Genomic DNA, 14,199 nt, shown 5'->3' on the forward strand with positions numbered 1-14,199 from the left:
CTCTCATGCAGTGTGACCAGTCAGCAGCTGGGCCTGGGGTCATCTTAAAGTCTCACTAACTCACAAGTTGATGCTGGCTGTTGGCTGGTCCTTACAGGTGCTGTCAGCCAGAGCACCTACCTACACGTGACCTTTCATGTTGCCTGAGCTTCCTTCCAGCATGGTAGCTGAGTCCCAACGGTGAGTGTCCTGAGAGAGAGAGAGGTGGAAACTGTATCTTATTTTATGAACCGGGCTCAGATGCCAGTAGTGGGGGTAGGAGGGGGTCACCGTGGCAGGCCTAACCCGAGGGACTGGAGGCAATGCAGGACTCCGATATGGACACCGAGTGGAGTGACACCTTACGCAAAACGGGCATCTTGTCCTCAAAGGAAAGTTTGAAAGAATCGGAAAGGGAGTCAGAGGAGGAAGTGAAGGGAGTCCTTCAGTATTCAGTTGTGAAAACTTACGAAGATATGACTTTGGAAGAGCTGGAGGATAATGAAGATTAATTTAGTGAGGAGGATGGACATACTATTGAGATGTACAGGCAGCAAAGACTGGCTGAGTGGAAAACCACTAAACTGAGGAATAAATACGGAGAAGTTTTGGAGATCTCGGGAAAGGATTATGTCCAAGAAGTTACCAAAGCTGGTGAAGGCTTATGGGTAAATCTTGCACCTTCACAAACAAGGGATTCCCCTCTGCGCCATCAGTGAACTTGCAAGGACGTTTCCTGATGTCAAATTTATCAAAGCCATTTCAACTACCTGCATACCCAATTATCCTGCTAGGACCCTGCCCACAATATTTGTTTGCCTTGAAGGTGACATTAAGGCTCAGTTTATTGGTGCTCTAGTGTTTGGCGGCATAAACCTGACAAGAGGCGAGTTGGAATGGAAACTGTCGGAGTCTGGTGTGTCAAGACAGACCTGGAGGAAAACCCTAAGAAACCAGTTGAAGACGCATTACTGTCCTCAGTGCAGTGCTCCGTCCCCACCAGGAGAGGCAGCGAGTCTGAGGATGACTAAGGCAGAGCTGTGGTAACTGGCTGGACTTTCCTGATGTGAGGAGCCATCCGGACTTTTAGAAAAAGGAAAATGGAGGAATTCATCCTTCAGTTTTTAGCCTTTTATAATTATGTTTAAAGTCTTACACAACTCAGAAATAATCATCGTTGGGAGTCTTATTACATTTTTTGCAACTTTCTTTATAAACTTATAGCATATCCCTAAAAAACAAATAAATAAAACACAGCTTTGGTGTGTTTAAAAAAAAAAAAAGTCACATAGCATCACTTTAGCTGCATTCAATTCTTTAGACCTGAGTCACTAAGACCAGCCCATATTCCACAGGAGGGTAATTAGACTCCACTTCTTGATGGGAAGAGTGTCAAGGAATTTGTGGACATGTCTTAAAACCAGCTGCTTATTAGCTGGAAGAGTTCCCTGTCCTTGGCTTTCCTCACCTGTAAAAAGGCATGAGAGTAACTTCTCTTACAGGATTTTGTGAGGATTAAACAAGTAAAAGAACAGTGCTTGGCATCTGGTAATTATTAGCTTAGACAACTCTCACGCCTTCTGCAGATCTGCAGTGCTGCTGCTGGGGCCATCAGTGGCAGTGCACTTCCAAGCAGATACGGTCTGGGGAAGAGCCACCTTTCTAAACTATACCGGTTACATGTGACAAACCCCAGTGCCTGTGGTCCTTATTTGTCCAGGATCAGAGTTACTATATATGGTCTGAATTCTTTGGTTCACCTCATTTTACTGACAGTTCCAGATATAGGTCAGTTCATTTAAACCTAGCTCCATTTATGGCAATTTATTTCATTATAGGATAAAGTAGTTAGACTCATGAGTAATAATTACTGTGTCTATAGTGCTTTTAACACCTTAGCCAGGTAATCCTCACCTCTCCCCAGTGAGTAAGTTTGGATGAGCAGCCCTCCCTCCCTCAGGGATGAGGAAACCAGGACCTGGGTCAATTAGGTGGCTTGTTCTAAACTTTGCAATAAAGCAAGAGCCTGGCTGGAGTGAAAAGTGGGGTCCTGATTCTCTGGTCCGTCCAACATGCCCCAATAACACGTAAATTAACATCCCACCGTCGATTGTTACACAAGCTAATATCAGACATACATGTGTATTTAAACTTTCTTTTAAGCTCTTTTATTTTTCTGCAATACAGAGAACTGACCAGCGTCTACTTAGCATAATATGAGATTAAATTAGTTCATAGATAATAAAAAATCTTGGGAGTAAAGGCACATTTTGCCGTTCACGATACTTTTTTTCTCTTTCAGTTAAATTAATATGTTCTGAAATTCTTGGGTATCCGAGGTTTTTTTGCTAGGGGGAGGAAAATTTGAGAACACGCTCTTTGCGGCATTCGCCCCCCAGGCTGGTTTCTAATTGTCAGAGCCCCGACCGCCCGCTGTCCCTCCACCCCAACTGTTAAATTTCTAATTGGATGGTCGTGAGTTCGGGAGCAAATCTGGCAGACGGACCCTGCGTTCCACCGGGGCTGGGACTGACGCCACTCCTTCCCTCTCTTTTCCATTCCGTGCCCGGGGCGAAACAGCCTCTTCTAGGCTGACCCCCCGGGCTGCGGGCCCTAGGACTGCCAGGCGCCTTGGCTGCCGCCTGCGCTCACCTGGGGGCGCTGTGAGGCCAGCCCCGGGCGGCCGGAGGTGAGTAAGCTCTGGAGGCGGCGGCCCCCGGGTCCTGCCGGCGCGGAGAGGGGCGAATCCCAGGCAGCTAGGTCGCCGCCTCCGCCCCTCGGCCCGGCCCCTCTGCCTGCCGGGGAGAGGGGAGTGGCCGGGCGCCTCCCGCCGCTGCCGAGCACTCGGGAGTCCAGCGCGCACAGGATCCCCAGCCGCGGCGCGAGGAGGCGGTGTCGCAGCGCCGGGCGCGCAAAAAACGGCCGACAGCCGCGGGACAGCTACCTCCGAGCAGCCGCAGGCGGGAGCATCGCGGGGGCCGCGACGGCAGCTCTGCAGCCTCGGGTTGGACCCACGTCCCAGAGCGCCAGGAGAGGGAGGACGACCAGGAGGCGGTGCGGCGCCCTGCGAGGTAGCGCGAGCGCTTTCCCTGTGTCCCCTGCCCTTCCCGCTAGGTCCGGTCACGGCCCACGAGGGGCAGTGGAGCGACGCCCCGCGCCTTTGTGCCTGGGGTCCCCGTGGGGCGCGGGTCAACTGGGTCTGCGGCTCATGGGGTGAGGTGGCGTTGCGGCCAGAACCCGCACACGCTGGAGATCGTGCAGGGTGGCGGTGACTCCTCAGATACTTTGGGGGGGGGTGGGAGAGAGGAAGGGCTTGTAAAGCAAGTTGCTCTTACTTTGCCCTGTCCGCCTAGTACCTGTGAGCAGAAGGGAAACCAGATTTTGCTCTTGTTCACCCACACCCGCGCCATCCCCTTCTCCCACAGTTATTTCCTGGCTCCCTGGTTTTGTGAAAGGATTTGGTGTGCTCTCCTCGGGGAAGGAAAGAGGTGGGAGAACAAAGGGTTGGTCTGGAGCGTGGGGTTCAGGTGCGGCGTGCCCCAGCGGCGGCCGGGAGAAAGGGCAGAAAACCTGATGGGGCTCCCCGCGCGTGCAGCTGCGCTGTCCTCCTTTGTTCAGCCGCTGCGGAGGGGGCTACCCCAGGTCGCGTTTCCTGCCTGGGATGGGATTGATTCACTGTCCTCGAGAGGGAGGGGAAGGGGCGGGGCTAGAATGGAAACCAGATTAGGGAAGGGAGCCCTGAGGGTGCAGGGGCCAGCTAGAGGGTTGGGGAGGGGGTGATTAGAATTCACTGAGGAGTTGGTTATGTACACGCAACATTTTTGAGCAAGGGCTTTCTGGAGCTTGCTTGTATTGCTTTGTTCAGGCTGCGGCCGAGCGTTTATTGCTGCAACAAGTTGTGTGCTTCCTTGAGTTCTAAGCGCTACCATGCTGAAATAAAATCTTGTTGGTTATAATGAAAGAAGTTGTTTTTTGCCATGAATCAGTGTATTTGTGTGTATGTGTGTTCCTCTGGATCCTGTGTGCAGCCAGTGGAGACTGACTCACATGGTAGAAGGCAGATGTTATAGGATCAATTTTGACTTAATTTTCTTTATTGTAATATGGTATAGCATAACAATTTTCCCGGAATGTTTGGGGGGAAACCACCAGAAAATTAGACATTGCTAAAAAAAAAATAATAAAATGAATTAGGTTGTGTAATGCTGAAGCTGAAAAACCCTTTTACAGTTTTTCCCAGAAAACACACTGCACTCACAAACCTTAGGGTTTTAAGAGTTGAAGAACCAGGGATTTTCAAGTGTTCCGTGCTTTCATTCTCCCTGTGTGGATTGTCTGGAATAAGAAAAAACCACTTACTAGTAGGGTGAATGGCATTTTTTTTTTTTTTTTTTTTAGGAGGAGGTAGAATTAAATATCATATGTCTGGCATTTGTTAAGGAACTCTTTCCTAGATTTGAATCAAGAAACCCAAGAGGACTGGCTGACTTTGGTAGCCTTGGGGGATTGAACGATGTGTGCTTTTTGAATGGCAAAACTTTTCGGGGAGAAGGCTGACATTTCCAGGCATTCATGGTTTGTGCCTATGGGACATTGGTGGAAGAATCCCAAAGTCATACTGAAGGTTAGAATTACCGTGGTGAAGATATAGGAGACATTCAGTTATAGTAGTCTTGTTGCAGAGAGGGTTGGGAAATGGTTTAGTGCTGCCTCTTTGGCAAACCTGAGTGTCCACTATTAAACCACCCTTTGGCCATTCACTTTAAAATGAACCAAGTTTGAAAGCATTTTAACTTTAGAAGGCAAATCAGGAGCTTACTCCTAGAAAAAAAATGTTTCCTGCCCATTAAGTGGTAATGGAAAAGAACTGTGCAGTGTACTGCTGAGGGTTTGGCTTTTTCGCAGGGGATGTGGTCAGATTTTCAGGCCAGGCTAAAAAGCAGTGTGGTACTTGTCCTTAGGGGCCATTATGATGTAAAGTCGGAGTGGAATGTTGTCCAACCAGCAGTCTGTTTATCATTATAAGTAATACACTGCCTGGCAAACATTGTGCCAGGGCAGCTAACAGAGGGTGACTTTTTTGTTATGGTTGTTTTACCATTTTGGACTTTTCATTTATGTTTTGTAAAAAAAAAAAAAAACATAATCGGATTCCTCCCAAGTACTCATTGTAATATACATTAACAAAATACAAAGTGTAAGTCCATTACTGCTACTGGAGACCCTCATCGGGGAGCCTCTTAAATCGCTGGTGTTCTGGCCTCTGGCTGCCCCCATACCCAACTGTGCAATAAAGCTGGCAACAGGCTGTGCCCCATTCACGGAATGAATCATCACTTTGTCAAGCTTGGAGTTAAAGATGGATTTCCTGGTTGCTGCACAGTTAGGCGTAACAATGAGGAGAATCTGACATCTGTGGGGAAGGAATCTATACCTTAGTAGGGAAATTTGGTTGGAGGTGGGGTATATTTGACTAAGAAGGGATCTTCGGAATATAGCATCCATGTTTTTGGTATTTGTCCTTCTTCTGGATGAGAGTCTTCTCTCTTTCTCCCTCCCTTCTGCTCTTTTCAATAGCTGAGCTTTTGGATTTTAGTTAAATAGCCTAGCAATACCTAACAGGCATCATTTAGTAAGTGCTTACTATGTGCAAAGGGTTTTACATACATTGTTATCTTAATTCTCACAACATCTTGATAAGGTGGGTATTGGCTCCATTTTACAGTTGCAACTGAGGCCTAGAGAAGTTAAGTAACTTGCTTCTTACACTGTACTTGTGTAGGTAACTTGTAAGTGGCGGAGGTGAGATTTGAACTCCAATCCATCTCATTCCAAAGTCCAAATTCTTTAACTAGCACACTGTATGATATGATAGCTTTTAATAGTAGGTATGATAATTTGATTAATCTATTTGATTAGTCCTTTGCAGATGTCAAATAACTTTTGCATATATAATCATTGATCCTTTCAAAAACCACTGTGAGATAGGCAGACCAGAGGCTTTTCATGTTTTCAGATATGAGAACTGATAGTTGCAGAAGTTAAGTGCCTCATCCAAGGTCACACAACCAGTATGTGGGTAACAGGGACTATTCCCTGTTACTATTGTCTGGTTTGGAAAGCCAAATTTGTGACATCATAGCCCTTAAAATTGTATTGTTAAAAAGCTCTGTATTGTGTGATGGCCTGTGTGAATAAGACTTAAGTGAATGAAACTTTATTTTTAAAAAGTTAGCCTGTGAACATTTAAAAATAAATTCTTTTTGAAACATTTGCAAGAGGAACGGAGATCTTATATAATATACAAACATTTTATATTTTTTTGAAATCTATTTTTAAGCTCTTTTTATCTTGCAGCTTTTAATAGAACACTGCACTTTGCTTCTTAACTGAGAACCAGTGCCTGATTGTCCTTTTAGAAGAGAAATAAGGAGGGAAGGAATGTGATTATAAAGAGGAAGTGGGACATCAGAATTGGAAACATACACAGCAGCAAGCCATGGATTTTCCCAGCACATGCTTTTTATCCTGGCAGTAGCTTTTTACAGAAGACATTCTTCCTTAGGGAAGTGTCAAGGGTCCTACTTTATAGAATCCTCTGAGATCATCAAATTTCTGAGTTCTGTGGGAACACAGTCAACGTGATTTTTGTGCTCATCTTTCCCCCAAGGAGAAGTGCACTAGTTTAGATATCAACATGAAAAGGGAATAGAAGAGGTATATGGCCTTAGGATGGAATAGATAGTGAGCTGGGCAGAAGTCAGCAGCCTTGACCCAAGGGTGGCCACCAAGTGCAGGAGCAGAGTAGATATTAATGCTGGCATCATGAATTGTTGATGGATTTCTCAGAGTTCTTGTGGGCAGATGGAAAAGTCAATATTGGCCTTTTTGTATCTGAGATAAGACTTTGAAAACTGAAAACTCTGCCCTTGTTTACTTGTTTCAAGCTAGGACAGCAAATGGTGGACACCATTGATGATATATGTAGGTGGTGGTAGCTTTTTTTCCTCCATATACTATTAAATTCTCCTCCATGGTATATATTTTTCTTTTTGTTTCTTTTTTTTTATTAGAGCAGTTCACAGAAAAAATGCAGAAAGTACAGACACTGCATTATGCTTTCTCCCCTGGGTATTTTAATTGTTAGCCTCTGGAGGGGAGGCAGGCACGTGGTCTGTTGAGTTCTACCAGGTGAGCATCTTCCAGCCTACTAGCTGAGAAGCAACATAGGGGAGGAGAAAGAAGGATGCGGATGGTCAGGAGCATCATACTCACAACCTTTACTAGTTTGACTTTTCAGTTGTCAGTACATTCTTCATCATTTATATTTTATTCAGCACACAGTCTGAAGGCAATGCATAGCCATCTTTAAAAAGCAATAAAAGAAACCCATTGTGCCTTAAAAGGCCTTAAAAGGATGTTGGTGAAATAAGGAAAATGACTGTGACATCTGTGATGACCAAGGGTACTCAGGCTGCCAAGAAAAGCCAGAAGGTGGAAGGAAACCAAACACAGGTGTTGGCTTCTTCTCTGCCCTGGATTTCATTTTCTCTGGGCTCTGATAATGTGAAACAGTTCAGGTCTCTGAACATCCAGCTTTTAGGATTAGATTGGTTGGGATGTTAGGAAGCATCATCCTGGTGAATTCTTTGCCCAAGTAGGGAATGGAGAATATGGTGTTGGACATTGAGAACATTGGAGGTTTTTAAAAGCATGTTCAGAACTGATGAATGGCAACTGTCTCAGCACCTGCCATGCATCCCTTCCTCTCTTGGATTCAACTTGGCTGTCAGTTCTACCCCACTAAGGCTGTTGAATAGACTTTGGCTTATTTGCATTTTTAAAGGCTCTTATAGACAAGAAATGTCATACCCCAAAAGAATGAATTATTAATATTTTGATCTATGATTTTTATGCTACTCTTTATTGAGTACTGGGTGCTTGCTTTTTGTCTTGCCCATACTAGGTACTTTCTATAGCTTGTTTCATTTAATTCTGGTCACTGGCCTTCAGTAGGCGGTGGAGATGAGGAAATTGAGTTACTTGCCCAGAGGCACAGGGCTGGTGGAGCTTAAGCCCAGAAGACCCTGTGCTTTCCAGAGCAACACCCTGCTTCCTGTTGGTGCAATCAGAAGGGCCAGCACTTTGAAGCTTGGAGCCATTTTTAAGGCTGGCCCTGGGCAAGTTGACTGGAGTTTCACTCAAATTAGAGGGAGACTCCATCCTGAGAATCTCCCTCCTGCCTGAATTGTTCCCTTTGTCACCTGGAGTGAGGGTTTCTGTGGGTGTCCTTGGCTGGCCCAGAGCTGGGAGAATTGGTTGGAATGCTTTTCAGTTTCTCCTTTTCTGGGTCCTGGGCTTGGCTAGCCTCTCCTGCAGGCATTCTCCTCCCCAGATGAGGGACAGCCTGCTAGTGAGAGGCTGAGGATCTGTTCCTTGCCTCGGGATTTCTTCCCTGCTCCTGGTCGTGTCTTTCTTGATTTTCCCATGGACAATCTTTGCAGGAATTGCTGTCAAGTTTTCAGGGAGTTCCTCTGATTGTTAATGAGCAGTAAGTACTGTGTTGGCATCCATTTGAAGCACAGGGTCTGATGTAGGCAAATGAAATAGTGTGGACACCATTGAAGAGCTGGGCTTATACTTTTAACAAGGTGGGGAAGAAAAAAATTGGGATGGAATTTACATTTTCCTGAGATCAGCAGTTTTAGAAATTGAGGCTTGGAGAAAAGTGAAAATTGGCAGTCTTCTTTTGATTAACAGATAAGCTACAACACTGAGCTCAAAATTCTTGGTGTCTGGCTTTCCTAGATAGCCCAGAGGCCCCAGAGAGATCAGATCTTTGCCCTTATGGGGACTTTCAATTCTCTGTGGATTCAAGATGCTTTGAAATGGCACAGATGGCTTAATTTTGCTGTCATAAAATGGAAATAGAATTCAAAATTGTATAGGTTTTAAAATTTGTTGGCAAAAAATTATTTTTTTAAAAAATATTTTTATTTAAAAAAAGTGGTTTACTATCCTTGAGGAGTTTTTAGAAAATTGAATTGAAAAGACAGTAGAACAGATTATTTGTTTTTTGTGTGCATACTGTTTGCCTACTCATTTTAACTGGTTTCACGTGTATGTACTTCAACCAAAAACACAACAGCAGCAAAATTCCTGCTTGCTCTAGTTCCATTTTTCTTCTCTCTCCTCCCTCAGTGCTGCTTCCTTTTAAGTTCTTTATTAGGCCCAAAATGTTATTTGCAATGTTCAGATTGCAAATATACCCAGTTCCTAGCTGATGATGTTTTCACTTGAAAGTGCTTCAGCAGAATTGTCATTGTTTCATTTGTTTTAGAACTACAGCCTAAATGCTTCTAGGAAAAGACTGATTTCTTACAAACATTGAATTTGTGCCAATTTACATCGCTATTTATCTTTGCAATCCTCGTACAGTCTGCTTACAGTCATTATTAATAGGTAGACCAAGTTTTGTTGTCTACCTTGTGTGGTAAGTGACATAGGAAAAAAATTCTGACCTGCCTGAAATCTTCAGGCAGTTGGAAGGTATTCATAAATATATATGAACTGCCGCATTGGGTCACATGCAATTTTACTTATTTTGGTATCTTGCGGCATTCGGGTGGTGTAGGTAGAGGTAGATTAGGCTTCTTGATATCAGCCTTAAAAGGTTCAGGCTATCTCTTAAACAACCATTAATTGCATAAACTCTGAAAATCTTTCATGCATATACTTAAATTCATCGCGTTTCATTTATTTTTTTATCTTATATTCTACACATTTAATGCCTTTTTTAAAAGATAGAGCTCAATTACATTGGGATTTTGATTGCAAATTCCAGTTTTTGGAATAGTAGTGTTAAAGCTGAAAGGGCCATAGAGAACCCTGCTGTAGACCCTGCATTGTCCCTGAGACCTGCTCTGGCACTTAAAGTTAACTGGGGACAGATCTGGGAACTTGACCCTAAATCCGTTAACTTCCTGCGTGGTTGTCTTTCTTGGGGGATATCTTGCTGTTTCCCCAAACCCATCTGTTCTGGTTTGCTAGCTGCTGGGATGCAATATACCAGAAATGGAATGGCTTTTAACAAGGGGAATTTAATGAGTTGCTAGGTTACAGTTCCAAGGCCAAGAAAATGTCCCAATTAAAACAAGTCTATAGATATGTCCAATCAAAGGCATCCAGGGAAAGATACCTTGGTTCAAGAAGGCCGATGAAGTTCAGGATTTCTCAAGTGAGAAGGCACATGGCGAACACAGTCAGGGCTTCTCTTTCAGCTGGAAGGGCACATGGCGTACATGGTATCATCTGCTAGCTTTCTCTCCTGGCTTCTGGTTCAATGAAGCTCCCTGGGAGGTCTTCCTTCTTCATCTCCAAAGGTCGCTGGCTGGTGGACTCTGCTTCATGGTGCGACTCTCTCTGAATCTCTCATTCTCCAAAATGTTTCCTCTTTTATAGGACTCCAGTAAACCAATCAAGACTCATCCAATGGGTGGAGACATGTCGTCCCCTAATGCAGTTTAACAACCATTCTTGACTAAATCACATCATCCAGGGAGATGATCTCATTACAGTTTCAAACACAGTATTGAATAGAGATTATTCTACCTTTATGAAATGGGATTTATATCAAAACATGGCTCTTCTTAGGGGGCATACTTCCTTTCAAACCAGCATACCATCTAAATCCAAACTGATTTTCCCTTTCTTAGCAATTGGCCCTCTTTTGACTTGGCTGTTCGTGCTGTCATCTTGACTTTGGATTTTAGAAGCATCCAAAGTCTCCCTCTCCACTTCCTGTGACCTTTTACATCCCGTCAGTCAGGATGCTTGGTTGATTGTTCTCTCTTACATTTTCCTTTTCTATCCTTAATCCCACATTTCAACTCAGGATTTTAACAAATCTGGCTTACAAGAGTGCAGTTTTCCAAAGTAGGTTATTCCATGGAAAGTTAATAGGTTGGGGAGTAAAAAAAACCCTTAAAGGTGGAGGTGCTAGAAAGGGAACCTTTTCCAGTAAGTGCTGGAATTGCTGGGCTAAGCATCATTTTAAATGTTTCCTTGCAAAAAGGCTTCTCATAACCTTTACTTGTGACTATTCACTGTGAATCTCTAAGATGGAGACATAGTGTTCAGGTGTCCCAACTCATGTGACCATTGTGCCACTTTTTTGGAGGGGTGGAGAGAAGGAGAAATCATTTTGTAGCTAACACTGCCGCAGTCACTTCATTGTACCATTTCTAGATTCATGCTGTCTGGCTTTCTATGTGAAAATGTATTCTCTATGAGCCACACTCAGTTCACTTTCAAAGATATCTTGGTCTTTTTTTTTTTTTTTTTTTTTATCCCATTGCTTTTCTGGATCTTCCTTCCCCTCAGAAAGCCCCTCTCTACCTTTCACATTTATACATCCTTCACCTCCCATCTCAGTTCTTACCTTCTCCCTTGCATTTTCCTCAGACTTCGGGTTCTCTTGTTCTTATGAACTTGTAGCATTTACTGTTTCATAAATTAAAAAATATATATATTTGAGGACTTCCGGAGAAGATGGCGGCTTAGTAAGACGCGCGGGTCTTAGTTCCTCCTCCAGAAAAGCAACTAAAGAAACAGAAACAGTACGAAACAGCTCCCGGAGTCACGACAGAGACCAAAAAGACAGCGTACCCCATTCTGGAACGCATGAACGGGCAGGGAGAATCCGCTGCGGTGAGATACCCGAGGGGCGCGCGTTTTCCCAGCCGGGCGGCTGGCGACTGGGGTCCCCTCCACGCATGTGGCTCCCCGGTCTGACTGGGAACGTTGGATAGCGGGGCCCTCCCGTCACGCTTGGCGTCTCGGGCCAGCTGGGCAATTTGGACCGGCACTCCCCCAAGCCGTGGCCAGCGACCCCCGCCTCCACGCACGGTTTCCCGGGCGGACTGCCCCGCAGACAGACGACCGCCACGAGCGCCACCTACTGGGCAGGAAAAGAAAAACAGAGCCCAGAGATTCCACAGAAAAACCTTTCAACCAGCTGGGTCCCACACCCAGGGAAATCTGATCAAATGCCCAGACACCAGCAGAAAATAATGGATGACACTCAGAAAATTGAAGATATGGCCCAGTCAAAGGAACAAACCAATAGTTCAAATGAGATACAAGAGCTGAGACAACTAATGCTGAATATACGAACAGAAATGGAAAAACTCTTCAAAAACCAAATCAATAAATTGAGGGAGGACATGAAGAAGACATGGGCTGAACAAAAAGAAGAAATAGAAAATCTGAAAAAACAAATCACAGAACTTATGGGAGTGAAGGACAAAGAAGAAAAAATGGAAAAAACAATGGATACCTACAATGGTAGATCTAAAGAGACAGAAGCTACAATTAGTGAACTGGAGGATGGAACATCTGAATTCCAAAAAGAAACAGAAACTATAGGGAAAAGAATGGAAAAACTTGAGCAGGGAATCAGGGAACTGAATGACAATATGAAGCTCACAAATATACGTGTTGTGGGTGTCCCAGAAGGAGAAGAGAAGGGAAAAGGAGGAGAAAAACTAATGGAAGAAATTATCACTGAAAATTTCCCAACTCTTATGAAAGACCTAAATATACAGATCCAAGAAGTGCAGCGCACCCCAAAGAGAATAGACCCAAATAGGCGTTCTCCAAGACATTTACTAGTTAGAATGTCAGAGGTCAAAGAGAAAGAGAGGATCTTGAAAGCAGCAAGAGAAAAACAATCTGTCACATACAAGGGAAACCCAATAAGACTATGTGTAGATTTCTCAGCAGAAACCATGGAAGCTAGAAGACAGTGGGATGATATATTTAAATTACTAAAAGAGAAAAACTGCCAACCAAGACTCCTATATCCAGCAAAATTGTCCTTCAAAAATGAAGGAGAAATTAAAACATTTATAGACAAAAAGTCACTGAGAGAATTTGTGACCAAGAGACCAGCTCTGCAAGAAATACTAAAGGGAGCACTAGAGTCAGATACGAAAAGACAGAAGAGAGAGGTATGGAGTAAAGTGTAGAAAGAAGGAAAATCAGATATGATATATATAATACAAAAGGCAAAATGTTAGAGGAAAATATTATCCAAACAGTAATAACACTAAAAGTTAATGGACTGAATTTCCCAATCAAAAGACATAGAATGGCAGAATGGATTACGACCCAGCAATACCACTGCTAGGTATCTACTCAAAGGACTTAAGGGCAAAGACACAGACAGACATTTGCACACCAGTGTTTATAGCAGCATTATCTACAATTGCAAAGAGATGGAAACAGCCAAAATGTCCATCAACAGACGAGTGGCTAAACAAACTGTGGCGTATACCTACGATGGAATATTATGCAGCTTTAAGACAGACTAAACTTATGAAGCATGTAATAACATGGATGGACCTAGAGAACATTGTGCTGAGTGAGTCTAGCCCAAAACTAAAGGACAAATACTGTATGGTCCCACTGATGTGAACCGACATTCGAGAATCAGCTTGGAATATATCGTTGGTAACAGAGACCAGCAGGAGTTAGAAACAGGGTAAGATAATGGGTAATTGGAGCTGAAGGGATACAGACTGTGCAACAGGACCAGATACAAAAACTCAAAAATGGACAGCACAATAATACTTAAGTGTAATGTAACTAGGTTGGAACACTGAATGAAGCTGCACCTGAAATATGGTTTTTTGTTTGTTTGTTTGTGTGTTTGTATCTTTTGTTTTTGTTTTTTCTTTTTCCTTTTTATATATATATTTTTTTATTAGTATTATTATTTTAATTCTCTTCTCTATATTAACATTCTTTATGTTTTTCTGCTGTTTTGCTAGTTCTTTTCCTAAATCGATGCAAATGTACTAAGAAATGATGATCATACATCTATGTGATGATACTAAGAATTACGGAGTGCATGTGTAGAATGGAATGATTTCTAAAAAAAATATATATATATATATATATTTGAAACAAAAATAATATGGAAAGTAACACAACAAACACCCCTGTAAGTTAAATTATTGGAATTTTCACAAATTGCCATTTTCCATATTTGTGTCAGGATTTTTTTCTCTGCAATAAAACATTCTGGATACATTCGATGTGCTGCGTGCATATCTCAGCCTCTGCTCTCCCTTCACACAGGTTAACTTGCATGTATGTTCTCCAAACCCGTGGCTTCTTTAATTTTGTATTATTGGAATTGCACTGAATTTATGTAGA

At 43.3% G+C, this 14,199-nt stretch overlaps 1 protein-coding gene and 1 pseudogene across 2 annotated transcripts in view; both read left to right on the top strand.

Moving 5' to 3' along the window:
* The first annotated feature begins 299 nt into the window (after positions 1-299).
* On the top strand, positions 300-1,010 carry LOC143676462 (phosducin-like protein 3 pseudogene; annotated as a pseudogene).
* Positions 1,011-2,859: 1,849 nt separating this feature from the next.
* The window catches only part of MYO1B (myosin IB), a 204,468-nt gene continuing 193,128 nt past the window's right edge, over positions 2,860-14,199 (top strand). For both annotated transcript variants that reach the window (XM_077154500.1, XM_077154501.1), the window contains exon 1: positions 2,860-3,050. The gene's annotated coding sequence lies outside the window, so the exon portion shown is untranslated. The remainder of the gene's footprint in view (positions 3,051-14,199) is intronic.

The sequence above is a fragment of the Tamandua tetradactyla genome, chromosome 3 (genome assembly GCF_023851605.1).
Source record: "Tamandua tetradactyla isolate mTamTet1 chromosome 3, mTamTet1.pri, whole genome shotgun sequence".
In the NCBI taxonomy this organism is placed as follows: Eukaryota; Metazoa; Chordata; class Mammalia; order Pilosa; family Myrmecophagidae; genus Tamandua; species Tamandua tetradactyla.